The sequence below is a fragment of the Bubalus kerabau genome, chromosome 13 (genome assembly GCF_029407905.1).
Source record: "Bubalus kerabau isolate K-KA32 ecotype Philippines breed swamp buffalo chromosome 13, PCC_UOA_SB_1v2, whole genome shotgun sequence".
Classification (NCBI taxonomy): domain Eukaryota; kingdom Metazoa; phylum Chordata; class Mammalia; order Artiodactyla; family Bovidae; genus Bubalus; species Bubalus kerabau.
Genome location: NC_073636.1, coordinates 39,648,782 through 39,671,078, shown reverse-complemented (window position 1 = coordinate 39,671,078; position 22,297 = coordinate 39,648,782). Strand labels below are relative to the sequence as shown.

The window sequence follows — 22,297 nt, the reverse complement described above, 5'->3', positions numbered from 1 at the left end:
TATCAGATGCAAAGGTACCTCACCCACGTCCCCTTATCACTTGCCCTCCCATACATGCCACTTTTTTACTTTAAAAAAAAAATCAACATTACTTTTGTTTTGATTTTCTTTTTTAAATCACAAGTTACCTACTCCAAAATATCCATCCTCTGGTACCTGTGGCTCTCTTTGATCTGAGGACAGACAGCAGGAGCATGTCTGGGTAGGCCAGAAGACCAAGGAGCTATTGCCTTGTGATGATCCGTGGCAATGATGAGTGGGAGTTGGTGGATGAATGCCCTGTGTCCTCACTCCCAAGAAGTAATTACAAGGGGAGATCAATGCCACCTCCCAGAACTCCTGGGCAGGCTGGACCCCAGCTGCCCACAGTGGTCAGGGGCTTGTGAACACAACTGCTCCCCTACTACATCTCACCTCGCCTCTCCCTCTGCATCCTTCCCACCCAGAAGGATGGTAGTGGTACTTTCTGGCTGGTCCTTGTGCATTCATGAAGATGGAAATCAGCCATAAAGTCCACAGGCATGGCAGCAGCATTCATAACGCACATGCTGGCATGGATGAGTTAATTAGAAAGCTCTGTTGGGCCAAATAGGGTACCATCACAAAGACCCTAGAGCACAGTCTTGTTTGAAATAGGGTACCACCGTGAAGACACTACAGTACAGTCTTGCTTGGTTGGCCAACATGCAAACACAGTATAAATAACTTATGAGTGTTTGGAAACACATTTAATCATTTGAGGCTTAGGTTTCTGCCGCAGACCTCCACTACGGGGCCAAGAACACAACTGTCAAGCCACCCTTAGCAGATGCTTTATGACTTAGAACTCACAAAAAAGCATCAGATGGCAAGTCTTTTCCATGCTCACTTGGAAAAAGCCCTGTAAATTTATGGCTGCTAATTCCAACCAACATAAAAGCATCGCCTCCTCTCCTTCCAGCTTCAACTGTATTCGTGCCAGATGGGAGAGCCAAGGTACCAAGAGGCAAAGAAATGACATTTTCACCAAACTCAGAGCACTCTCCCCAATTGTAGGAAACTATACACTTCAGTGTAATTGACAATTTAGTCATCCCACTGGCTGCTCTTATTTCATTCTGACGCACTTGAGCAACTGGTATGTGCTGATGCCAAGTAAAACCATTTCAGGCCGCTGCTGGGGAGGTAGTGGTTGTCACTGAGGGAGCCCAACAACCCCAGACGCCTCCTGAGTCCAGGAGAAGCAAAGCTGTGATACCAGAAGGGGCAGGATCGCCTGCAAAGGGCTGAGCCCCCAGAGGTTTCCAGAACCCAGGGCTGTGTAGCTTCTAATAACCACATCATATGGCTTCCTTGATGCTGCTGCTGCTAAGTCACTTCAGTCGTGTCCGACTCTGTGCAACCCCATAGACGGCAGCCCACTAGGCTCCCCCATCCCTGCGATTCTCCAGGCAAGAACACTGGAGTGGGTTGCCATTTCCTTCTCCAATGCATGCAAGTGAAAAGTGAAAGTGAAGTCGTTCAGTCGTGTCCGACTCCCAGCGACCCCATGGACTGCAGCCTACCAGGCTCCTCCGTCCATGGGATTTTCCAGGCAAGAGTACTGGAGTGGGGTGCCATTCCCTTCTCCTCCTTGATGGCTCAGTGGTAAAGAATCCACCTGTCAATACAGAAGATGAAGCTTTGCTCCCTGGGTGGGGAAGGAAATGGCAACCCACTCCAGAATTCTTGCCTGGAGAATCCTATGGACAGAGGAGCCTGGTAGGCTACAGTCCATGGGGTCACAAAGAGGCAGACACGACTTAGGGACTGAGTGTGAGCACACAGAAATATCATTGAAGACTTGGGGTTTTGCCCAGAGTTAGAACCAAAACTGTCACTGGAAAAAGCCTTTAAATTTCAGCTTGTCTTTGCCCAATTTGACAGAAGCGGAGGCTGCATAAGAGAGGGACTTCTGGGTTCTGACCAAGGCCAAGGCCAACAGCAGACACTCCACACCCAAGACAGGTGGAGTTCACTGCTCGGCCTCTTGACTCGGGCATGGCCCTGTGACTCACATTGTCAATATGATCACACAGGAGCACCAGTGAAGTCTCTGCATTTCTGCCTGCACCCCTGCCTCTCCCATGGTCATGAGAAGAGCTGCTCTTGGGCTGCCACTGCCCTCAAGCCTAAATTTAGAATGCAGTCAGGCGGAACAGGCTTGAGCCCAGACCTGAGCGAGAGGCCTTGCTGGATCAGGTTGGAAGCAGTGGTCCAGTCCAGCCCAGCCCGGATCAGCCACACCCCTCAACCCTCCCCGGAAGGTCTGCAGAGTCGTCCAGCTGAGTCCACCCTAGATCAGACCAGCTGAGGCCAACCTCTACAGAGTGTGCTGCATAAACCCTTATTATGGGCTTCCTTGGTGGCTCAGATGGTAAAGAATCCGCCTGCAATACAGGAGACCTGGATTTGATCCCTGGGTGGAGAAGATCCTCTGGAGGAGGGCACAACCCACTCCAGTGTTCTTGCCTGGAGAATCCCATGAACAGAGAAGCCTGGCAGGCTACAGTCCAGTTCAGTTCAGTTGCTCAGTCATGTCTGACTCTTTGCGACCCCATGGACTATAGCACGCCAGGCCTCCCTGTCTATCTGCACTCCCAGAGTCTACTCAAGGGGCTACTCAGTGAGCCTACTCAAGGGGTTGCAAAGATCAGACATGACAACGACTAAGCACCCAACCTTGTTTCCACTGTGTCTGAAGGCAATTTGCTGTACAAGATGAACTAATGCAGAGAACAGAGGGAAGTCTAGGAAGCCAGGAGTCCTGCTTCCTTCCTCCCTTCCCTGGACAAATGGGGCGACTTACAGGATATAATTGTGATGATCACACTTGCTTCAAAAGGTCCCCACTATTTCTCTAGGAACCCCCCAACTTCTGTGTCCCTTATTGGGACAATTCCTAGATGCTCCCTACATGGTCTGTCACAGGTTCCCAGCAAGACTGAGCCCTGGTTACCCACAGCAGTCCCCTGCTCAGGGTCCCACCTTGAACAGCCTCCCACTTCCCCGCCACACCCCTCACTCCCTCACTCTGCCTCCGTGCATCACTGCCCATAGAAACACTTGCACTGACTGTTCCGTGGTTAAGACTCTGAGCTCCCAAGGCAGGAGACACGGGTTTGACCCCTGGTCAGGGAACTGGATCCCACATATCTCAACCAAGAGTTCGCATGCTGTAACTAAGACCCAGCACAGCCAAATAAATAAAATAAATGCTTTTAAAAAGATCACTCCTGAAGAACTGAGATTTTGAATTTTTAAAAAAAGAAACACTTGCACATAAATGCTCGACTCAAACTAACACATGGCTCACTTTACAAATAACGGGAAAAACTTGAATGTGCCAGGCATCACGACACAGAGGTGACTTCACCTCTCTGTGCCTCAGCTTCCTCATCTGTAAAATGGGCTCAAACCACTGCCCACCAGGGCTGCTGTGAGAAAAGAATGTGTAACGCGCCTCAAACAAGACCTGGCTCATGGAAAACCTTCAATAAACGCTACTATTTTGAAGCAAGAATTGCTTCTCCTTGGGCTTTCCTTGTGGCTCAGACAGTAAAGAATCTGCCTGCAATGCAGGAGACCTGGGTTCGACCCCTGAGTTGGGAAGATCCCTTGGAGAAGGGAAAGGCTACCCACTCCAGTATTTTGGCCTGGACTATACAGTCCATGGGTTTGCAAAGAGTCGGACAGGACTGAGCAACTTTCACTTTTCTTCTCCTTATTACCAACAGGCTTCCAAGCTGCATCCTCCTATTGGAAGGAATGGGTAGAATGGAGAAAAAGAAAGCCAGAAAAAAGAGGATGAAGAACAAGGAATATCTTCCATCCTCATGAAAGTGAAAATGTTAGCTGCTCAGTCATGATCGATTCTTTGGGACCACATGGACTATAGCCCCGCCAGGTTCCTCTGTCCATGGGATTTTCCAGGCAAGAACACTGGAGTGGGTTGCCATTTCCTTCTCTAGGGGATCTTCCCAACCCAGGAATCGAACCCAGGTCTCCTGCACTGCAGGCAGATTCTTTACTGTGTGAGCCACTTAGGGGCTGGATGAGATCCTCCCCATGAACCCACTTTAAATTCCTCCGCCAGCTGGTGGCAGCATTTGCCTTTAACTAAACATGAGCTGGGCCAGCAACAGGCATCCTCCATGGATTATATTTGGTTCAGGACATTCTCCTTACTGAGAACCAGAGGCAGTACAAGAGGGGTGTCTAGGTGAAGACACAAGCCACCGATCCCATGAGCAAAGGCTGACAGTGATGAGAGCGCATGAAAGGTCACATTTCAACATTCATACCGAAGTCAGTTCTCCCGCGTTGCACGTCTGAAAATACTTTCCAGTTGAATAACAACCCACAGAGAAAAGCAACGCAGGGCCCCGCTGGTTCCTGTTATTGTTTAGCTTACTGTTGCATCTTGTGGAAGCCATTTATTTATAAAAGTGAGACCCAAAGATGTTTCATCTCACAGGAAAAACAAAGGAAGTGACAAAGAAACCTTGACCTCAAAAGACAACCCCTTAGCCCCGTGATAAGACTTTAGTGTTTATACCTGGAATTTTGCACTTCCTTATGTTACCCTCTTCCTTCTCAGGAAAATTCATACTTCCTGCTCTTTGCTGTTGATTTAGCTCACATTTATCCACTGTCTGCTACAGATTAGAGCCTGTGCTAAAAAAAAAAAAAAAAAAAAGAACAGGAGACACCGATCAGGCTCTGGCCTCATGGAGCCTGAAGCCAAACATGGGCAACCCAGAAACATGAACATCACTCCACATGCTATGAATCTCATGTAACATGAGCAGACACCATGAATCTAAGCTCTTGGTGGGGTGGTGGTGGGGGAAGCAGGCAGCCTCATGAGAGGACTGTAAGGCAAGACCCCAGGGCCTAGCTAAGGGCTTCCCAGGTGGTGCAGTGGTAAAGAATCTGCCTGCCAGTGCAGGAGATGCAAGAGATACAGGTTTGATCCCTGGGTGGGGAAGATCCCCCAAAGGAGGAAATGGCAACCCACTCCAGTATTCTTGCCCTGAAAATGCCATGGACAGAGTAGCCTGGTGGGCTACAGTCCATGGTGTTTCAAAGAGTCAGACATGACTCAGCAATTGAGCATGAGCAATGAGTTTAGCTAGGATTCAGATTAAGAAAACAGAGTCACAGCAAACTATACGTACGTAAATCTAGTTCTCCAAAGCCGTGTTTGCTCGTCTGCCTGCTTCAAACGGTCTGCCTTCTCTGAGCAGAGCTGTGTTTGAAGGGCAGCTCCTGGTCCAGAAGGAATGGGCACTGGGGTCAGAGTTAATCTCACAAGCCTGGCATCAGAGAGCCCTGGGGGTTCACATCCCAGCTTGTCATCTGGCCTTGGGTGAGTCACTTTGTCCCAGTTCCACCCAGCAGCTCAAGACTGGAGGCTGGAGCCACCTGAAGTCTCCCTCACATATCAGTGGGGCCTGGCACACACACACACACACACACACACACACGCAGGGCCTGGGCTGCCTCACAGCGTGGCAGCTGGTCTCATCGGCAAGCCTGCCCTGAGCCTGAGAGCCAGCAAGGAGCCACGTTGGTTTTGCTGCTCTCGGCTTCAGAGTCACTCAGCGTCGCCTCTGCTGCCTTCTCTGTAAAGGTGGTCACTGAGTCCCCACCCAGATTCCAGAAAGGAGAAAGCAGACTTCCCAGATTGAAGGGACCCAGGGAAACTGTGATCCCCCACAGTGACCTATACAGATGTCCCTCTGACGTTCAATCCCTTTTGTACAGAGATCTATGATTACATGAAAAAAAAAAAAAAAAAGATGAAAAGTGGGGATGGGAAGAGAGGCAAGTGGGGAATGTACCTGAAAGAGGAAAAAGATTTTTAGGTTGGGACGGGGCCACCATCAGCACCGTCTACTCTCAGTAATCAGCCAGCTTCGGTGTTCTCATTTCTGAGATGAGAATGAAACGAGTTAACCCATGAAGGGCCGAGCCTGCCACGCAGTCGGAGCTCTGTTACTCTGAGCGCTTACGGTGAGCTGTCCTGACCTTGGTTTGGCCCCGCTGCTTACTGCATCACAACAGGATCCCTTAGGTACCTGAAAATAGGTAGGCATCCTCCCTGACCCTTTCGGAGAGAGGTACCATCCATAGCAGCACACCACAATAGAGCACACAGGTCCCCACGCACAGAAGAATTTGGAAAAGAGGATCCAGGGCCTCAGGGCACAAGGCTTTAGTTGTCACTTACCCTTCACGCCAGCATCTCTCAGTCCAGACTCCACCTGCTCACCATCCTGAAAGGGCTTAGCGGGTAACTTCCGCAGTGGAAGGTCAGAAGTCCGCAGGTCCTTTCTTCATCTGCAATACACGGAGTTGGCCGTTTAGTGTCTTGTATGCATTTTTTAAATGTCACAGGGCTTCCCTGGTGGCTCTGTGGTAAAGAATCCGCCTGCCAATGCAGGAGACACAGGTTCAATTCCTGGTCTGGGAAGGTCCCATGTGCTGCTGCGCAAATAAGGCCATGAGCCGCAACTATTGAGCCTGAGCTCTGGAGCCCGGGAGCTGCAATTACTGAAGCCCACGAGCCCTGGAGCCCTAGCTCAGCAACAAGAGAAGTCATGGCAATGAGAAGCTTCCAAATGAAAACCAGAGAAAAGCCCGAACAGCAACGAAGACCTAGTGGAGCCAAAAACAAACATAAAATTTTTTTAAAATGCCACAAAAACCACCCAGGGACTTGCCCATCACTTGGCTGGGAGGGGTTGCTGAAAGCTGAGGCACAGTCATCCTCCGTGTCTGGGGAGGGGGGCAGGGTGGATCCAGGAGCTGCAGATACCAAAACACACCGTGCCTAAGTCCCTTATTAAAAGGGTGCAGTAGTAGGTGAATGAAAGTGGCCCTGTATTGGCGGTTCTGTGTCCACAGATTCAACTACTGTAGACCCAAAGTTTGCAAAATTGAATCCAAGGACGCAGAGGGCAGGCTTACAGGATGGAGGGCAGACTGTACGGCTAAGAGCCTTTCCTTCCTGTTTTGATCCCTTTTCCCACCTCCTGGTCAGGTTATGAACAGGGGACTTGCCTTACCAGAATGTTGTTTATATCCCTATGCTGATGCTCAGATTTCTAAAACTCCAAATAGTCTTCTGTGGTAAAAAATAAAAGTAACTATAAACAAGGATTCTGTCTTCTCCATCCATCAAGTGACAATTTGTTCCTTTACCTCTTGCATTACATCTGTTGCAACAATTTAAAGAGTCCTGCAATCTGCAAGTGTAGGATTTGAAGATGAAACTAAGTGCAATATGAAATTCTCAAATGACCCTGTATCTTTTTGGTCCTGTCAACACCCTAGCCTTTACAGAATTACGTAAGTCCATGAATGCAGTCATCTTGCTTACAAACAAACAGAAAACAAAACATAAACACTAAATCAAGGCTCAAGTTTCCTTTAACAACCTAAATATCCAGACAAACAAATGGATAAAGAAGATGTGGACTGTAGCCCACCAGGCTCCTCTGTCCATGGAATTTTCCAGGCAGGAATACTGGAGTGGGTCGCCATTGCCTTCTCCAGGGGATCTTCCTGACCCAGAGTCAAACCCTGGTCTCCTGCATTCCAGGCAGATCCTTTACCATCTGAGCTGCCAGGGAAGTCAAGGATGTGGTACAGACAGACAATGGAATATTACTCAGCCACAAAAAAGAATGAAAAATCTGCAGCAGCATGGATGGACCTAGAGATTATCATACTAAGTGAAGTAAGTCAGACAGAGAGCCACCATCTGATACCACTTATATGTGAAGTCTAAAAACATAATATAAGTGAACTTACTCACAAAAGAGAAACAGATTCACAAATATAGAGGACAAACTAATAGTTACTAAAGGGGAAAGGAGGGGAAAGGCATAAATTAGGAATTTGGGATTAGCAGGTACCCACTACTATATATAAAAATAGATAAACCACAAGAACCTACTGCACAGCAGAGGGTATTCTATTCAATACCTTGTAATAACCTATACTAGAAAAGAATCTGAAAAGGAATATGTATAACTGAATCACTTTGCTGTTTACCTGAAACTAACATAACATTGTAAATCACCTACACTTCAATCAAAAAAAAAAAAAAAAAGAGTATGTTACTTGAATCTTAAAAAAAAAAAAAAAAGGTTGAAAAGAACAGGCTGCCAATGGATTGTCCCAACAGTAGTTAAGTGTCAAAAGAAAACATTGTTCCATAATCCTAGTAAATTGGGAAATGAGGAGTTACACAGAGTAGAACAGGTTACTTTGTTGCAAGATTTCTAGGGTCTCTCTGAATATGACCTGGAAGAGTTTAAGTATGTTCCAGCTCATATCTTCCAAATTTTTCTGCCCAAAGACACCTCAGGGTCAAGCCAGCTGTGAAAGATGGTGATCTGGCATATTTTTTCTCCCTCTCTTTTTCTTTCCTTTCTTCCTCTCCTTTTCTTTAATTGTCTTAGGGAAAGGTGTTGCCATCTCTCTCTCTCTAGAGGAAAGGCTAGAGAGGATGCTACAAAGCAGACTGCCACAGCCATCAGAGGAAGACCCCTGATGGCCGGGCCATCCAGTAGAGCAGCCTCCAGCCCTGCATGGCTATGGGTCACCCAAGCCGTGCAGAGTCCGAGTTGAGATGTATAGAAAATAGACATCAAGTTTTGAAGACTTAGTACAAAAAAGTAAAATACCTCATTAACAATTTTTTACACAGACCTCATGTTGAAATATTTGATACACTGAATTAATTAAATAAAATATATTATTAAAATTCATTTAACCTGCTTAACATTTTTTTAATATAACCACTAGAAAATTTAGAATGACATGTGGCTCCCACTACATTTCTATTGGACAGCATTTCCCTATGGAATAGCCCTCAAGGCCTTCCTGGCTCCTGGCACACCAGAATACAGTTGGTGTATTTGGTGTCTTCTGAATACACACATACACAAAGACACACACACACACACACACACACACGGAGGATGCTTAGCCTAAAACCCCTTGTTCTTTGATGCCAGCTCCTGCTACAATCCAAGCTTTCTTTTAAGCTCTATCTCAAAACAGAGCAGGTCATGGCTGGCATGTATGAAGAACTGATGACACGCCAGGCACTACAGCATGTACTATCCCCCTGATGCTCTTAAGCCATCCCAGCAGCTGCATGAAGAGACTAGCAACAGATTCTCAATTTACAGCAGGACAAAGTGAAGTGACCTGGTATTGTCGGATTGGGCTTCCCTCATAGCTCAGCTGGTAAAGAATCCACCTGCAGTGCAGGAGATCCTGGTTAGATTCCTGGGTCGGGAAGATCCGCTGGAGGAGGGATAGGCTACCCACTCTAGTATTCTTGGGTTTCCCTGTGGCTCAGCTGGTAAACAATCTGCCTGCAAAGCAGGAGACCTAGGTTCAATCCCTGGGTTGGGAAGATCCTCTGGAGAAGGGAAAGGCTTCCCACTCCAGAATTTTGGCCTGGAGAATTCCATGGACTGTAAAATCCATGGGGTTGCAAAGAGTCGGACATGACTGATCAACTTTCACTTTCACTTTAGCACCATGAGCTACTCATGGCAAAACCCAGGCTTGTCATCACTGTCCCCACGTTTAACCCCCTTGGTGGTCCTCACCCCCTCCCCACATCTGCTCTGGGGTCCCGGGTATCATGCTCCTTCACTCCTTTGAAGCCTCGCTACACTTGGTTAATACATCTTAGTTTACATACATTTCCACAGCATGAATTACTACGTTGTACTATTACAATCTCAACTTTGTCTGATCCACACAGTTTTCTCTGAAGACCATGATGAACTCTGCTCTTGCTTGAGTCTTCACAGAAAATGGCACTTTGGGGCCTCCGTGACTGTTTGACTAATATACAGAGTATTATATATTATACTTGAATGTCCTCCTCTCACAACCTTTTACAAATTACAGACTTTTGCTGGTGAAAGGGGAATAAGAGAAATTGATGTGGATGCCCACTGCTGACAAGCAGAATAAAATTAGGGGCAGGGCTTCCCTGGTGGTCCAGTGGTTAAGAATCCACCTGCCAGTGCAAGGGACACGTGGGTTCGATCCCTGGTCAGAGACGATCCCATGGGCAGCAGAACAACTAAGCTAGACTACTGAGCCGGAGCGACCTGGAGCCTGTGCTCTGCAACAAGGGAAGCCACTGTGATGAGAAGCCCACGCACTGTAGTTAGAGAGTAGCCCTTGCTTGCTGCAACTAGAGAGAGCCCATGTGCATCCATGAGCACCCGGCACAGCCAAAAATAAATGAGAATCATGACCTGAAGTACCTCAAATCACTAAAAATTAGAAAGAAACTGGGGGCCAAAGAGAGCAGCTGAGTGTCTGTGGTTCCCTCCAGCAGGACCACCTCTAAATACCTTCGCAGTTTCTCTTTCAGCTCACACTGTCAGTTTGACCCTGTCCTTAACCTTGTCCCCAGAAGGCATCCTGTCCCCTACCTCCCTGACCACAGAAAATTGCCTGAGAAGAAACTGATGGGGGAGGGAAGGAAAAAAATGCAAGGAATTAGGAGAGTAATTACGGGTATTTCCAAAGCAAGAACATTTCTGGTAAGTTTAGAAGACTCTCATCCTTTAGCTACTTTGTTGTCAGAAATGGGCACCCCCAAAAAAAGTCAGAATGAAGATCCCCTAGAAGTTACAATACCTATGAAAAACAAGGATTCAAATTTGTTATTTTCTATTCCCTTTCCAAAGACTTTTGTGTAATGGAGAAATTTTAGATGTTTCCAATTGCTTTAAAACAGACTTACTGCTTAACTTTCATTATGCAATGATCTCAGTTTTTCCCTCAGAAGCCAGCTTGCCATGACTTCATGAAATTTTTCTCACTTCCGTGGAAAAACATCCAAAGACGGGACACACCTTCTCTTCTGTGGATCATTTTATTCTGATATGTATTCTTGCAAAGGATAAGCCAAGAATTCTGTTGCCCTTTGACGATCTAAACCTTCCCACTGTACTAACTCACTAAATCAGATTCTTTGATCTTTGCTTAAATATGTAAGATTAAATTAAATAAGATCAACAAGATTGTTTTGAATAATCTTCTCAAATAGGTTCATTGTTTTGGAAACATTCTCTCATCTTCAGAAATGACCAGCAGGTCTAGGAATGCATATATATCCGTGATAATTCTGTAAGCATTTTTATTTCTGTCCTGCCAGTTAAGGAAAGGGGCCAGTAAGAACATTTGTTTATTCATTTTATGGCTATTTGTTTATTTTGTTATGGATATTGTTTATTCATTTGCTGGATTTTGCTCAGGGTCTCAGCTGGACACTGCAGGCACACAAACAGGGTCCTGTTTTGAAATGTGGCGATCTCAAAGGGATGCAGAAGATGAGGGCAGTTTCAATGAGGGGGCAGGAAGAGAGGCATTTTAGAGAAAACCACTTGGTCAAAAGCAGATGTGCCAAGGTCAAAGGATTAGGATCATCGTTGGCCCTGGGAGGACTGGGGAAGGAAGCAGATAGGCAGCCCAGGAAAGGGCCTGGACCAAGGGGAGGGGGGCTTCCACTGTACAATGTAAACACAGCAGAGCTACTGAAACCTGTTGCAGGGTGGGCTGCTGGAGGTGGAAGGGCCTCTTAAGGCAAATAATGAAGGCCTGAACTATGGACTACGACCTTGAACTAGGCAAGATGTTACCTGACACGAGAGCTGTTATGGAAGACTTCTGCTGTATATGAGGAAGCTCTACAGGCCCCCAGAGAGGACAAAGAAGCCTTGAAAAGCAGCTAGTGTGGGCGGGTAGAGGATTAGTACATCTTTCGATAAGCTGAGTCTAAGTTGAAAAGTCCAGCGCTAGTTGAAAAGTTAAGAGGAGTAAATGTGTATTTCTGTTTCAGGACAGAAAGTCCCCTCCCCGCAAACCCACAGATATACAAACCTGTGTATATCTCTACACACAGATAAAGAGTAAAGGAAGAATAGTCACAGCCGCCCTTGTGATCAACAAAGCCAGGGGTCAAGTTTCCTGTGTGGGAAGCAGGCATCCTGACCACTGGCCTTACTAAGACGAGAGGAATTGCCGGTGTGAGTGGGTGTTGGATTTTTTTTTTTAATATAATTTTTTTATTAGATTATCAGTTCAGTTCAGTTCAGTCACTCAGTCATGTCCAACTCTTTGTGACCCCATGGACTGCAGCACACCAGGCCTCCCTATCCATCACCAACTCCCAGAGTTTACTCAAACTCATGTCCATTGAGTCGGTGATGCCATCCAACAATCTCATCTTCTGCCATCCCTGTCTCCTCCTGCCTTCAATCTTCCCCAGCATCAGAGTCTTTTCAAATGAGTCAGTTCTTCGCACCAGGTGGCCAAAGTATTGGAGTTTCAGCTTCAGCATCAGTCCTTCCAATGAATATCCAGGACTTATTTCCTTTCAGACTGACTGGTTTGATCTTCTTGCAGTCCAAGGAACTCTCAAGAGTCTTCTCCAACACAGTATAGTGGGTTCACAAAGTAGTGATGATTTCTGCGTATACATATATCTCCTCTTTTGGGGATTTCCTTACCATTTAGGTCACCACAGAGCACTGAGTTCCCCGTGCTATTCAGTTATCATTAGTTATTTACTTTATACATATCAATGTAATACATCAATATCGCTCTTCCAATTCACCCTACCATACCCCCCTCCCCATTTACCCCTTGGTATCATATATTTTTTCTCTATATCTATGTCTCTGTTTCTGCTTTGTAAACAAGATTGTCTGTATTTAATTTTTTCAGATTCTACATAAATGCAGTAATACATTTGCTTTTCTCTTTCTGACTTTTCTCTTTCTCTCTTTCACTCCGTATGACGGTCTCTAGGTCCATCCATGTCTCTGCAAATGGAATAATTTTGTTCCTTTTGCCATCTAGTCAAGGCTATGGTTTTCCCAATGGTCATGTATGGATGTGAGAGTTGGACTGTGAAGAAGGCTGAGTGCCAAAGAATTGATGCTTTTGAACTGTGGTGTTGGAGAAGACTCTTGAGATGCCCTTGGACTGCAAGGAGATCCAACCAGTCCATTCTAAAGGAGATCGGTCCTGGGTGTTCTTTGGAAAGAATGATGCTAAAGCTGAAACTCCAATACTTGGGCCACCTCATGCGAAGAGTTGACTCATCGGAAAAGATTCTGATGCTGGGAGGGATTGGAGGCAGGAGGAGAAAGGGACGACAGAGGATAAGATGGCTGGATGGCATCACCGACTCAATGGACGTGAGTTTGAGTGAACTCCGGGAGTTGGTGATGGACAGGGAGGCCTGGCATGCTGCAATTCATGGGGTTGCAAAGAGTCGGACACGACTGAGCGACTGAACTGAACTGAATATTCCATTTATATATGCACCACATGTTCTTTATCCATTTGTCTGTTGATGGACATTTAGGCTGTTTCCATGGGTCTATGATTATTTCACTTTTGGATGATTTGGTCTGAGTTTCTGGAGGGCAAGGGGTGGACTGCACAATTAGGAATAAAATCTCATCCCAGCCCTCTCTTTGAAGTCACTTCTCTCTATTGCGACCCAGGATATTAGACAATTTGTTCACCATGCAGCCAATGCAGGAGCCGCCCAACCTTGGGCTTCATCAGAAAGCTTAAGACTGGTACCCATGTTCTCAGTTCCTGCATTCATAAGGGTTATCGAATTCAAGGACAAGGTAAACAATTCTCCCAAGAAGTCTCGTGTTACTTACTTTTGCAAAAAGCAGTAGATATTTAAAGATCTAAAACTACAAAGAAGAAAACCACCTGAGGATAACTCAGTTCTTTTCCAGTAGAAAGGCTAGTTTACAAGGTACATTTAGAGAGCAAACTAATTCTTCTTAAAAGAGACATGTTCTGGGCTATTAATGTCCTCTTTAAAAATCTTCCAAAACAAAACTACTGAAAAAGGCGCTAGTAGTAAAGAACCCACCTGCCAATGCAGGAGATGTAAGATACACGGACTCAATCCCTGGGTTGAGAAGATCCCCTGGAGAAGGGAATGACAACCCACTCCAGTATTCTCTCCTGCAAAATTCCATGGACAGAGGAGTGTGGCGGGCTGCAGTCCATAGCACCGCAGAGTCGGACGTGACACAGCAACAGACATACACCCACCCATACACAAGGTATAAGGCTAGTTACTCCTCCTCTAACACAGTCCTTTCTTCTGACACTCTACTCATTCTGGATATCCATCACTGCATAACAAATCACACAAGACTTGGTGGCTGAAAACAACCAGCATTTTATCATCTGGTTTCCGAGGGTCTGGAATTCAGGTAGGGCTCATCCCCTAAGGTAATACAGTGTTATTTCTGCCACATTCTACTGGTTACAAGTGAGACTCAAACCTGCTGCTGCTGCTGCTGCTGCTGCTGCTAAGTCGCTTCAGTCGTGTCCGACTCTGTGCGACCCCAGAGACGGCAGCCCACCAGGCTCCCCCATCCCTGGATTCTCCAGGCAAGAACACTGGAGTGGGTTGCCATTTCCTTCTCCAATACATGAAAGTGAAAAGTGAAAGTGAAGTTGCTCAGTTGTGTCCGACTCCTAGCGACCCCATGGACTGCAGCCTACCAGGCTCCTCCATCCATGGGATTTTCCAGGCAAGAGTACTGGAGTGGGGTGCCATTACCTTCTCCAGACTCAAACCTAGCCAGATGCAAAGGGAATAGAGTAGAGTTCACCCCTGAATGGGGTGGGAGGACAAAAAAAACAGGCACAATGGTGATGGTGGTGTGTCTGTCTTTAGAAAAATACAGTGTCCCCCAGCCTACAGTTAGCTCGTACAGCAGATGTCTCATTTAAGGAAGCCATGGACAGTCTTGTTTTCTACGTAAATAAGACAAAGCATTTCTAAGCTGTTTGTAACACAGAGGAGGGGAAGAAAGCATCAAATCTGTGGGTTTTTTTTTTTTTTTTTAGCCTATATGCAACATTAATTTAAGCTCCAATACTTTGGTCACCTGATGCGAAGAGCTGACTCATTAGAAAAGACCCTTATTCTGGGAAAGAGTGAAGGCAGGAAGAGAAGGGGATGACAGAGGATGAGTTGGTTGCATGGCATCACCAACTCAATGGATGTAAGTTTTAGTAAACTCCTGGAGATGGTGAAGGACAGGGAAGTCTGGCGGCTGCAGTCCATGAGGTCACAGAGAGTCGGACACAACTGAGCAACTGAACAACAAGAGCAGCAAATGCAACTTTAAAGAATATAACACTTGGAAAGCACTTTGTGAACTATAAAATAGAGCCCAACTTGTGGTCGCTCAAAGCAATTTGGAAACGTCTCTGAAGTTCTATATCTCTGAAATTCTGACATATTATCAATGGAGATGGCACTCTCCTTGGCAAGTTTTATCTACTTAACAAATACCACTTCAGCCACCCTAGGAAAGTGTATGGGTAATTCTTAGAGTCCTTTTTAAATAGAGAACTTGGAAAGTAAAAACCATCACCAAGACTAGCCTTATAAACTGTTTCTCCTTGGAAGAGGCAGTAAGTACAGCTGTGGGCAAGGAATATTTGCCTTGGGCTGCGGTTTAGGAAAGAAAGTACAGCAAAGTAGGAGCCAGGTGACCGGTCACTCTGCTCCCTCTGGAAGGGATGGTCCCATGGACATCCCAACACAAGTCCATTCATGGAAGCTGAAGTTTATTTCTTCTAGGTTCAGCCAACTCTCATTTCACATTTTCCTGGGTTTTGTCCATTTTAGCTCTGATTTTTAAAAATATCTTCGATTCAAGGTTGACATATATAAACATATATGTGACAAATCTATATGTATGACAGCCTTGAATCAAGAATTTATTAAAAGAAAATGCTTATCTCAGGATATTTAATAATGTTGGAAGGCTGTTTGCTATTATCTTCTGTTTTGGGGTGTGTAGATGTGTTTATGGAGAAGGAAATGGCAACCCACTCCAGTATTCTTGCCTGGAGAAGCCCATGGACAGAGAAGCCTGGCAGGCTACGGTCTAAGGGGTCGCAAGAGTCGAACACAACTTGGCGACTAAACCACCACCACCAGATGTGTTTAGAGACGGGTGAACATTTATCCCCTGAAGTGTTTTGATTCCCAAACTGTTTTCTTCTGATTGCAGCTCTGCGCGTGCATTGCCTGCCACATTCTGTTCTTTTTGTAATGGATTTTCTTTCCTGGACCAGCAGTGAGCAGATACAGACAAGGGCCTCGGGTGGCTAACGAGGTTTCTCGAGTCCCATGCGCCCTCTGCTGTTGACTTGGTGAAGTGCACTTTCTTTACTGCAGAGAGCACTTATGGGCGAGGGGGATTCTGCTATTACAATACTCTTTTTTTTTAATCTCTGGAGGACTCCTCCAATTTTACCCCATTAGCTGTACTTGCTACACATCATCTACAAGAGGCAATGACCTTTCAGGGTTCCCTTCCTTCTGTTTTGAAGCCTCGGGTCCCACATGCATTCCAATATTTCCACCCAGAACAGGTCTAGGGGTGATGTTGTCTGGTTTGGGTCACCCCACACTCCCGAGAGTCCTGTCCTTTGCTCCAGATTTTCTCTGCTGTCTCTGCCCAGTGCTCCTGACAGGGATGGGCTCAGAGACGCCTGGCTGGACTTGAGTGTTTATCTCATTACTCACAGGAAGTCCTCCCCCGGTTTCAAACCCCACTTACTAACTCTGTGACTTGGGACAAGCTCACTTAACTTCTCAGAGCCTGTGTTTACTTGCCTGTAAAATGCAATCAAGGCACTGCTCTCACAACACTGTTCAGTCCCTGAATGGAGTGACGTCCATAAAGTTTCCAGCACAGTGGGACCTGTTTTTCTTTTAATCACAGCTTTTTCAAAAATTCTCATCAGAAAAACTCTATTCAACTCAGACTTTTTTTTTTTTAATCATAACCACCCTTGGAAAAACCAAAAAATGACATCTAGGAGCAAAACTATTTCTTTTCATTCCCTGAATCCAGCTCCTCTGGGATCACTGCTATTCTCAGGCTTTTTAAATGTAACATTGTCCTCTGTGATTTCAAGAGCAAAGGGAGCATTTTTGTTGTTGTTGTTATTTAATTTGAAAAAATTAGAAAAAGATCAGTTTGAAATTAAAGTAGCCAACAAACCAGAAGCAACAAACTTTCGAAACAAAACACCAAATGGCCAAAAATAAGTCAGTCTTAAAAGTACAATTTACAAAATCGCATATCTCATAAAAACAAAAAACATGAAATGCTTTTCCTTCTAGATTAGACTGTTTTCTCTCCAGAAAGAGGAGAAAAAAGCAACCAATGATGTGAGATTAAAATAAAACATAACTGTTATCCATCCCAGCAACGGGCTTCCCAGGTGGCTCAGTGGCAAAGAATCTGCCTGCCGATGCAGGAGCCTCAAGTTCAAACCCTGGATCCGGAAGATCCCGGGGAAGAGGAAATGGCAACCCACTCCAGTATTCTCACCTGAGAAATTCTATAGACAGAGGAGCCTGGTGGGCTATAGTCCACGGAGTCACAAGGGATCAGACATGATTGAGCAACTGAGTGCGCACACACACACACACACACGCCAGAAACATCTAAAGAAATGGCCCACAGGGCATCAAATGTGGAGTGTGTGAGTTGTAAAAACTTGGGCACATAAGTTAACTTTTCTAGGACTCAGTTTCCCCTTCTGAAAGTTAGGTGCTATGAGTCAACAATTTGGGGGTCTTTTGTTATCTGAAGTTCTTTGTCTATATAAATGCTCACAAAATTTAATTTACCATCTTGTCTGAATACCAATACTGCACCTGTTTTACAACACCTCTCAGGGAAGCACATTCATGTAGATAAGGCACAAATTTGTAAATGCCCAGGGCAGTAATACCCCTTGCATTTCTAAAGTTGTCTCCTTAGAAGATAAAGTCTCAAAGGAGACTTCATTTTCCTCCCCCCAAAATAAAAATCTACTCAGCAACATCTCAGAGACATGATTTTTTTCTTTTCATTGAAAATATAGCTTCTATAGTATTATTTGCCTTTCTGGGAATTTCATTCGATTTGGAGGAAAATAATAGCCCGTAAGACTGGATTGTAGCACATGTCACTTGTAATCAGAGATTCCAAGCCTCCCAATATTCAATTATGTTTTTGTCTGTTTTTAAGAGTGAAATCTGACTTTAAAAAAAAAAGTAAAAGCCTAGGGATGTCACAAAGCAAGGCCTTGCTCTCCCTGAGCATTTTCTTTGTTTATTCACAGTATTCTGAAGTCCCTGTGGAATGACAACTGCACCAGGGCCACGGAAGATTTCGTGTGAATAGGAATCCCCCATCACAAAGAAGGTTGATTTTCAGCTGGACACAAACGCAAAGTTAGAGAAAAATATTGGCAAATGTTCCTGCTGTGAGTCAAGATGCTGCAGTTTCATATCTGCTGCTGCTGCTGCTAAGTCCCTTCAGTCGTGTCCGACTCTGTGCGACCCCATAGACGGCAGCCCACTAGCCTCCCCCGTCCCTGGGATTCTCCAGACAAGAACACTGGAGTGGGTTGCCATTTCCTTCTCCAATGCATGAAAGTGAAAAGTGAAAGTGAAGTCGCTCAGTCGTGTTCAACTCTTTGCGACCCCATGGACTGCAGCCTACTAGGCTCCTCCGTCCATGGGATTTTTCCAGGCAAGAGTACTGGAGTGGTGTGCCATCTAGCCGACAATTTATAAAAGCCTCTTTAATCCCTATAGTGTCATTTTAAGGTAACTGGAATGCAGGATTTAAAATTTCGTGTGCAGAAGAAAAAAACGTGTGAAGACAGCAGAGCTCAGGTTTCAAACCACCTTTCCTCGGTGACACTGGGCTACCGCACCCTGGCTCTGCACTGGGGCAGAGACCCAGCAGACAGGCGAGCAGCAAGCCAAGGCAGCGGGCGCCAGGCGAGGTGGGAATGGGGAGGAGTTCCCTGGGCTTCGAAGGGAAGCAGGTGTGTGAACCTGGCCACCAGTGTGGGGGTCAGCCCCACTCCTGCAGGTATAGCTCAGTTAGATCTCCAGCCCCCTCGTCATCAGTGTCCTTCCCTGACCAGCTTCAACAGAATTTCCACAGCCTCTACCTGCATCCTCAGTCCTTTTATAGGCTCTGCATGCAAACAGAATGAATAAACAAAAAAACCCCAAACCCTCCCTTCACTCCCTTTCCTATTTCATCAACTCGCTGCAAAAAAATTAATGATAGCCTTTAGGGCACAGAAAGCATGGAGGCTTGAGGATACCTAGGAAACTGTTTAATGAACCATAAACATCACAAAAATATTTGTGTATTTCTGTTTCAGAGGAGATTGTGCAACCAGATTTCCTGGGTATTTTTCTACAGCCATGGGGAGGGGGAGGATCAGACAATGGTGGGGGCGGTGGTCAGGGGTCACAGGCTCCTGGAGGCACTGAGTCCCACACCCACCCACACCCTCCATCATGAGACAGAAAGTTCCTCAGCCTGCTGACTCTTGAGAATCAGGCTCTGTCCATGGATGGCACCTGGGGGCATGCTGTCCAGCCCTGATTAGGTTGACCTTGAGCAAGTCAGGTCACTGGTGCGGTCCAAGCCTCCGTCTTCCCCATGTCAAATGGGTATAAGAAGACTACTCATCTTTAGGACTGGCAGGAGCAGACCTGATAAGACAGCACATGGACTGTGCAGACTCAGAAAAGGTCAGTCAGGACTCCCAGTATGGTCAGCCTCAGGACTCTATCGACAGGCTCCTGCCAAAATCAAGTGGTTTCTTCAGTCTCAGTGGAGAAGTCTTCAGCCTTTCTCCATCAGACTCGGAAACACTGAACCCTATGTTAGAGGGCGCCACATGTGAAAGTCCTGAGTCCCAACTACCCAAGGGGCTCTGTCTGCTGGGAAGACAAGCAGCTAAGAGAAATGAACCAGCATCATCCCTTGAGCTGAAACATTTTCAGCCTATGCGTTTACTGCACTTTGATGAGGCACACGGAGGCTTCTGGGATCTTAGTTCCATGACCAGGCATCAAACCTGTACCCCCTGCATTGGAAGGCAGATTCCCAACCACTGGACCGCCAAGGAAGTCCCCCGTCCCATATACTTTCAGTCATCTCCAGGTTACTTATGATAGCTAATATAAGGCAAACAGTTATAAATACAAGGCAAATGCTACAAAACAGTTGCTGTGTGCTAAGTCGCTTCAGTTGTGTCCAATTCTTTACGACCCCATGGACTGTAGCCTGCCAGGCTCCTCTGTCCATAGGATTTTCCAAGCAAGAATACTGGAGTGGGCTGCCATTTCCTTCTCCAGGGGATCTTTCCCACCCAGGGATTGAACCCAAACCTCTCACGTCTTCTGCATTAGCAGTGGCAGGCAGGTTCTTGACACTGGCGCCACCTGGGAAGCCCAAATAGTTGCTGGTACAGCAAATTCAAGTTTTTGTTTTGGGGGAGCTTCTGGAATTTTTTTTTTAATGTTTTCGATCCACAATTGGTTAAATCCACAAATGCTGAACCAGCAGATAGAGGGCAACAATAACATCCTCCTCCTCACAAGATATGAAGATGACCTGGACTGGGGTGATGGCCAGGAAGACTCAGAGTAACACAAAATGGGTACCACACCGGTTCATTTCAGGGCCTGACCCATGGTACTCAATAGCGCTTTGAAAGAATGCAAGGGTTTCACTACCTTCTAACCTCTTTTCTAGGACAGGAATGCTTTTCTCTGGGCACTTCCAATTCCTTCACACGCCACGGTGGCAGCAGACCTGGGGTGGGGGGTGGGTAACGGCTTTTTCCGTCTAAATATTCCTCTCCATCTTCTGCAATCTTGGGCTTCTTGATCTTTTCCCCACTCCTCTACTTGAAAAAATATCACTTTTATCACATGTTGCTCCAAGAAAAATACAATGTGCCCAGAGCACATTCCTGTCTGACTTCCTCTGGAAACACAAGTCAGGGTTGATTCCACTGACGGTGAGTGTCGTCACCCATCTTCTTGAACAATCCCAAGGCTCTCTCCTGGCTCAGTGCTCTCTTCAGTGCCCGGCTCAGGGGGGCAGGGAGGGAGGGGCAAGGGATGCTGGAGCCGGTTCAGATGCAAGATGAGTTCAGAAACCTGAGTTCTGCCCGCACCAGTCTTCTCGGGGGATAAAGAGTAGATATCTGCAGAGATCCCCAACTCCTGCCCTGGCAAGACAGCAGTGGGTCCATGGGACAGAACCCCAGGGTTCCAACAAAGGAACTGCCAAAGTCACGGTGTTGGTCAGGGGGAAAGCAATGGCAGGTCCGTGAGTTTTGTACGAAGCTAAATTTTTATATTTTTAATAGGCTGTGATCAGCATCACTGCACTATTTAGGGATCTGAAAGTTTTACTACTCATTTCCCCAGTCAAGTCATTTGGTCTCTACCTATCCTGAGTCAGCAGAATGAGAAGCGGGTGGTTCATTAAGGGTCAGCCTCTCCAGAGACCTAGCGCCATGGCGATTGCTGAAACCACTGTGGTGGTTTAATGGCCAGCACATCTCCAAACCAGCAGTCAAGACAGCAGTCTGCCTGTAGTTTCTTTAACACTTCTCCTCCCATTCTCAGCTTCCATCCACTGTTGGGAGGGTGCTGAGAACTCCCTGCCCTGAGAATGAGGCAGGAGGGCAGGAGAGAGGCAATTCCTATCAGGCACTTTGACCACAGAGTAACCACTCACCACTGAGAATACCCGACTCTACTTTTGACCATGTGAGCTGGTCACACTTCCTGCTCATTTGATCAGTTTCCAACTTTACATCCTGCTATCAGTTGAATGATACCCCTCCAGAAAGATCAGCGAGAGACCTGATCCCAACACCACATTGAACATGCCCTTTATTTGGAAATAGGGTCCATGCAGATTTCATCAGCTTAAGATGAGGTCTTTGGATGGTCCCTAATCCAATATGACTGGGGTCCTTATAAAAAAGGGAAATGTGAACACACACATGCAAAGAGAGGACCATGTGCAGACCCGGAGAAAGGACTCTGTGGGAGGGTGGGAGCGGAGACTGGAGCCCTGTGTCTGCAGGCTGAGAACTGCCCGAGGGCACCAGAAGGTAGGAGAGGAATCCAGACTGTACCATCCTTGGCACCTTCAGAGGGAGTCACGGCAGCCCCCAGAAATCTAATATATCTCAGTATTTTCACTAAAAGATGCTCTGGGGATGTGATAGGATGCTGCTAAGAGTATAGGTCCTGGCATTTGACAGACCTGGTTTGTATTTTGGCTTCCCCACTTTTGTGCTGTGTGATCACACACAAGTTACTTAACCT

The 22,297-nt window shown here is 46.2% G+C and overlaps 1 protein-coding gene across 2 annotated transcripts in view; it reads right to left on the bottom strand.

Moving 5' to 3' along the window:
• RIN2 (Ras and Rab interactor 2) overlaps positions 1-22,297 on the bottom strand; it is a 211,028-nt gene that overhangs the window by 175,056 nt on the left and 13,675 nt on the right. For both annotated transcript variants that reach the window (XM_055544095.1, XM_055544098.1), the window contains exon 2: positions 6,254-6,363. The gene's annotated coding sequence lies outside the window, so the exon portion shown is untranslated. The remainder of the gene's footprint in view (positions 1-6,253; positions 6,364-22,297) is intronic.